This window comes from Podarcis filfolensis, assembly GCF_964270895.1.
Source record: "Podarcis filfolensis genome assembly, chromosome: 9".
In the NCBI taxonomy this organism is placed as follows: Eukaryota; Metazoa; Chordata; class Lepidosauria; order Squamata; family Lacertidae; genus Podarcis; species Podarcis filfolensis.
Genome location: NC_139610.1, coordinates 2,488,725 through 2,495,023, shown reverse-complemented (window position 1 = coordinate 2,495,023; position 6,299 = coordinate 2,488,725).

The window sequence follows — 6,299 nt, the reverse complement described above, 5'->3', positions numbered from 1 at the left end:
CACAGAAGAAAAATAAGCTGCTTGCTACCCAAAATCACATTTAATACACGTCTTGCCCAAGGCAATAATCTTTTGTATTCTCTTAAATTACTCTATGAAGTGATTTCGAAATCCCAGAACGCAATAAATGAGCAGTGAATGATGTTTTGTATAATGCATAGCTCCAGGTTATTTTTAGGATGAGTCTGCTAACTAGGAAAAACAAAACAATAAATAATGGATGCTTAAATATTTTAGAAATGTGTCTCCTGGATGCATGGTTTGGTTCTGAGTTTGTCAGCAGGTAAAATGACATTTGGTCAAAAATGGCTAAAAGTGCAATCCTTTTACATATTTACTCAGAATTAAGTCCCACTGAGTTGAATGGAGTTACTCCCAGGTAAGTGTATATAGGGTAGCCACCTCAACCTCTTTAGCACTTAACTAGAAGCAAAATGCATTTGAAATGGTAATTGCTTACTACTACAGATGTTGGCTCATGTTGTCCACAGTACTCTGTGTCCAGCAAATTGGTGATTTGTCCAAAGATTCTTGCAAATAACATATTTTTGCCTCCCGTTGTGAGGAATTGTGGTGTAAGCTTTCCCTGGATCACTTTTAGACAATGAACAATAGATTGTAAAGGCAATCAAATCAGTTGAGGCCAGTGAAGTTAACTCTTCATTCAAGGAAACAAACCACAGCTTCGGTCTGGTAGTCTCAGCAACAATTTCCAGGAGGTCCTGCTCAGATGAAGCAGTTGTGAGGCCTGAAGGTCCCTGCTTTCCCAGTGCCCACTAGGACTCCTCTCCAGGGTCTTTCCCATGCAGTCTGCACACAACCTCCCTCTGCTCTGCCTGTTTCATTTCTCTGGGAGGGAGAGGAGCTGGTTACAGCAGGAGGGGGAGACTCCCTGGCCTCTTGCGGCTCACTAAACCCTTTCACCTCTTCTGCTTCTGGCACCCCCTCCCAGTCTGCTGCTCCCTCTGACCACTCTCGTCTTCCCACCCCCAGTCCCTGGCTCTGAGTCGCCTTCCCCAGGGCGCCTCCCTAGCTGGTTCCCCGGCTGGTGCTTCCCATCACTCCTCTGCGTCCAGCCAGTCCATGAGATCCTATGATTAAGATTCAGATCAAATATCTTTATTGCGGTCCGTAGACCCACAAAACAGTTTCAAAATAAGATACAGTTAAAACAGCCAAACAGGTGAAAGAGACCGAGGTAGTCATTTTGTTATGTCTAGAGCATGATGGTCTTTGTTTCTTGCGACCTCCGAAAGAAACTTTGCCACGGCCAGTGTAATGTCCTTTGACCTATCCTCCAGAAGGTATTTAATATGGGAGGTTTCAGATTTTCCTGGCAAATTTGCTAGTAAGGGTTTGATCAGTTGATCCCTTGCTTGCTCATACTGCCCACAAGGCAGTAGGATATGCTTCATGCAATCGGTGTCCTGAGAACATAAACAAAGCCTATTCTGGTGATTAAGATTAGCTATACTTCTAAATGAGTGGTCCAAGTTCCTGAAAGTACATGCAGCATATTTGAATACTGCTACAAAACGTAATGATACAATTTCACTTCTGCCATTCCTATAAGGGTTGTGTGAATAGTGGCTGCAAGTACAGAACTGTCTATAGAATTTTTCATTGGGCTAAGAATCTCCATTTTTATATATAGAAAAAGTTAGTTTGAAGAACCTTAACTTTCTTTGCACCTCCATGTTAATAGATCTCACTAGCTTGGCATGTGGACAGATGGGTCAGGAGGCGACCTTGTGCATCCATTGTGGATGCATGCCATAGTTGCACCCGCTACCAGTGTGGGAAGCATCTGCACATGGAGGCAACAATGCACACAAAATGCACTTCCGCCTGAACCAATTGTATCTCAGTTGCAGCTTCCCTCCCCACTTAATCGCATTGCTGGTTACATCAGGTGAACCATCCTGAAGAGTTATTAACTTGGTCAGGGGAAGGGCATGATCGCGGCGTGAATGTGCCCTTCCTCTGACCAAGTTAATAACTCTTCAGGATGGTTGATCGCAAACATGCCGGGGGGAGGCAGGGCCAAAGGCAAAAGTTAACTTCTGGTAAATTCCCCTTCGCTAATGTAGAGTCTACTTCCCAGTTCAATATTTTAAATATTTTATTTTTCTATTTGCAGAAGTTTAAAGAAAGATTGGCATTGAAAGCCTTTCCAGGTTATTGACAAGTATCTCGCCATGTTCCTATTTTTAGTCGTGGGGTGACATCTGGAGCACTCCTGGAAATGTACCCTTGTAACCTGAAAGCACATGAATCTAAATAGCATAAATTCTTTTTTGTCCATTCAGGCCAATTCCCTAATCATCTGAGTTGAATCAATTTTTTTGATCAGGCACAAAACCGTCCTATGCATGACCCCTCAGAAGTAAGTTCTATGAGACTCCCAGATAACTGGACAGGATTTCAGCCATAAATATCCATTAAAACTTTTCAGTGGTTATTCTTTCAAGTTTTAATTGCTTTAGTGCCCTTAAATAGTTTGTCCTTCCTGGAAAAGAATTAACTGGAGTCTTACGACTAAATGGTAATTTCAAGTTCCTTGCATTTAATCTGTTAAAAAGGTTAAACCAACTTCACAAGAGTTTGCGGGGGGGGGGGGAGACTTTTGCCAGATCAAAAGAACAATCATCCTGGGGGGTTTTAATCAGTAAAACATCACTTTGTTTAAAAAGTAAAGACAACAGCCTGAGCTGCTACCTTCACACCCCGCTTCTGCACTTCCCAGAACAGTTTGGTGATCTACAGTGGGACATTGGAGACTGCAATGCAAGGATAGGGAAAAAGTGGCCCTCCCCCTCCTGCTAGACTACAATTCCCATCACCCTTACTGATCATGCTGGCTGGAGCTGTGGGAGCCCAACATCGAGATAGCTGTGCATACTTTTGTGTTCTAGATGGACCCTGGCTTCATTGACCAGGGATATTTTTATATTTTGTTTTTTAGTTATATTGAAAGTTGCAAGAAGGCCGTATGAGGAATGGTTGAGGGTGTTGGATATGCTTTCCTTGGAGAAGAGAAGGATGAGAAGTGATATGATGGTCATCTTCAAATACTTGAAGGGCTATCACCTCGAAGATGGCCAAGCTTGCTTTCTGTTGCTCAGAGGGTAGGATTCAATGGATTCAAAAGACAAGAAAGGAGATTCTGACTAAACATGGTAAGAGTTGTTCAACAGTGGAATGGACTCCCATGGAAGGTGGTGGACTCTCCTTCCTTGGAGGTTTCTAAGTAGAGGTTGCATGGCCACCTCTCAGGGATTCTTCTTCAGCTGTGATTCCTGCATTGCAGGGGGTGGGACTATATGGCCCTGGGGGCCTCTTCCAACTCTATCATAATTCTGTCCTCAGTTCCCTGGGAATGAACCCCACTGAACTCGGTGGGATTTTTTTTTAGCAGACATGAATACGATTTCACTGGATCACATTTTTTGACTTGAGTATTTATAAACTGAGAATCATAGATTTGGGAGGGAGGGACCTCAAGTGTGCAGCCCCTGTCAGTGCAGGGAATCCACACTACAATATCCCTCACGGGTGGCCCCCCCAGCCTCTGCTTAAAACCCCAGGGGGTCTGTTCGACTGTCAACCAAGTGGACCACCTGGAAATTATTCCTAGTATTCAGTTTAAATCCTTTTTATTGTAATTTGAGCCTACTGATTTGGGTCCTACCCTTTGGAGTGACAGAAAATAAATTCTTCACAGTGTGAAGTAGTTTAAATGTTTTGCACCATCTTTGCTGTAATTAAAATTCATCTATATGTAGAAAAGACAGACCAAAAAACAAAACAAACCTAAAAAAATTAAGTCGATTTCACTGTCCAGTATGTACCAAAGGAAACTGCTGCACCAAAATGGAGGCAGTGTTTGAGGTTCTTGGGTACAAAAGGTGACCTGACAAAAAGATGTTTAGCTATGATCAGTGCTTTTTTTCTTAAAAAATGTTGAGGGGTACTCTCATTTTTACTCAAGAAAATCACCATTTTATAGTTCAAATCGGGGGGAAATAATATATAGTAAATGAACAAAAGTACAAAGAGTCACAAAGTGTTTAGGGGTATGCATCCCCCCAGAAAAAAACATTGGCTGTGATTATTGATTTTCAGAAGGATCCAGCTACGTGTTGCTGTGATGTACTGCTACTTAGGGCAGCTGCATCTTTGTGGAATTAGAAGGACATGGGAGGCAGGACAAAATGCTTCTAGCTAAAGGCATAAAGCTGTTAATAATTCACTAAGGGAGTGAGGCAAGGTGTGTTTCCCTAGGCATGAAAGCCACAGCCGTGAAGAGTGGGTAAGGACACTTGTTTCACAGCAACCCACATAAGCACAAATCCACTGAAGGGAGAAGGCAGGGCAGGGCCGGATTTAAGGTGGTGCAGGACTTCCGAGCCAAGGGGACTCACAACAACAAGAACAAGAACAACAACAGCATAATACTACCTAAAGGGTATATTTATGGAGGTGTCTACTCAAAGCTTGGGGGTTCCAGATTTTGTCCTCATTCAGGACACCATATTACCAAAGTCCGCCACTGGGCAGGAGATTAATACTTTATTCAGAATAATGGGCTAAATCGTGCCCCCCAGCCCCACCCCAATGTTATATGATTGGCAGGTGGGTGGCTTCACCCACCTGGTGGAGGAAGAGGAGAGCGGGGGGAGCGCACCGCCCCCAGCAGCATCGCGATCCCAGTAGGGTGCCATCGCAGCTGCCTCCCTGCCCCCAAGACACACACCAGCCCCTCTTGGCCTGCAAGAGATGGGGGCGCTAATCGTGTGATCCTCTAGGCAGACCAATAGTGTGGCCTAGTATAACACAGCTGGTTTCATGAAAATATATAATCATTTGTCATAACACCTAGAAAAAGGAAACCAAGGGTCAAGAATCTCCAAGTTGTGCACACAGGGAAAGTTCTAGACATTTGACCTAATAAATTACAGTAATGGTAAAGAATAAAGCTGAAAAAGCTTTCAATGGATATGCTAATTTATGCCAATTAAGATTGCAGCAAGCCATTAGATCCACTTGGTGATAAAAATAGTGCCATAAATCTGGAACAACAGAGCCCATTCAGGAAATGCTTGGCTCCACAAATAAAGCTTGATTGCTGAATGCAATTTGATGGGCAGCACTAGAACACATTTTTTTGCTGTCAGAAGAAAATACATTGCTTCATCTAATTCTTTGTGTTGAGCACACACTGTAAAACGAAAGACAAAGGCATGTAATACTCTTTGCAAATTGCCTGTGTGCAATATAGGATTTTGGTGTATATGAAGCAGGGACCCTGCAATGAAGAAAACCGTCAAATAAATCAAGTGCCAGGGGTTTATTGCAGAGCTTTCTAATCAATATCTCAAGCCAGTGCATGATAGATGGAGAGGAAAGTACTATATAAGCAGATTCCTCTAAATGGCTACCTGCTTGCATTATATCCACTCACTCACACAACCTGAATGCCATTTTTTTAAAAGAGAAGATCAAAAGTTATTAATTTTATGGAATGATGTGTTTGAAAACTGTCGGTCTAATTATGAATAACACTAATTACATATAAAAGCCATATTTATGTATATGAAACCTTTATATTGCTAAGTCCTTCTATAAGGCAGAAGATTTCACTACAGTCCTATTGCAGTTACCTGAGAAGAAGCAAATAGGCCTTGTGCTGTTGATTCTTCTTTTACTATTAAAATCTACTTAAGTCCTGCCTATATTCTGGTGACTTGACTCTCAACAGGATTCATGATTCGCGTCGCATACAAGCCAGATATTTGCATCCTGTTCTGGTAGTCAGAGGCTCTGGACTTGCATCTATTTTATGGGATGCAGAGTTTACATCCAAGGGAAAAAGGAGGCTGTGAGGCTGAACTACTCTGGAACAGCCTGGCACAGTAGTCCTTGGTCCATAATATCTATCTGTATTTACATACTATTATTCATACACTTATTGGTCAACATGTTGTGTGGAATTGCTGTTGCGTCATGGCTTCTTTCTCTCCTTCCCACGAGAGGATCTGGAGAAGTTACACCCCAATCATTTGCAGTGAGCTCAGTGCTTGGACCACCTACAAATGCTCATTTTCACACAACCCAAATAATGCATTTGAATCTCTCCCACCCTATTTATCTTTGCGGTGTATACAGGGGATCTTTATTTGTCTCGGAAGGGGCAGAATGGTGTCCAGGCATCGGCCACCTGCCATGGATTCTGTAGCTGCCATCCCTCTGTTACCGAGGCAACTGTCTATAAACAATAAACTTCCATAAAAAATGGC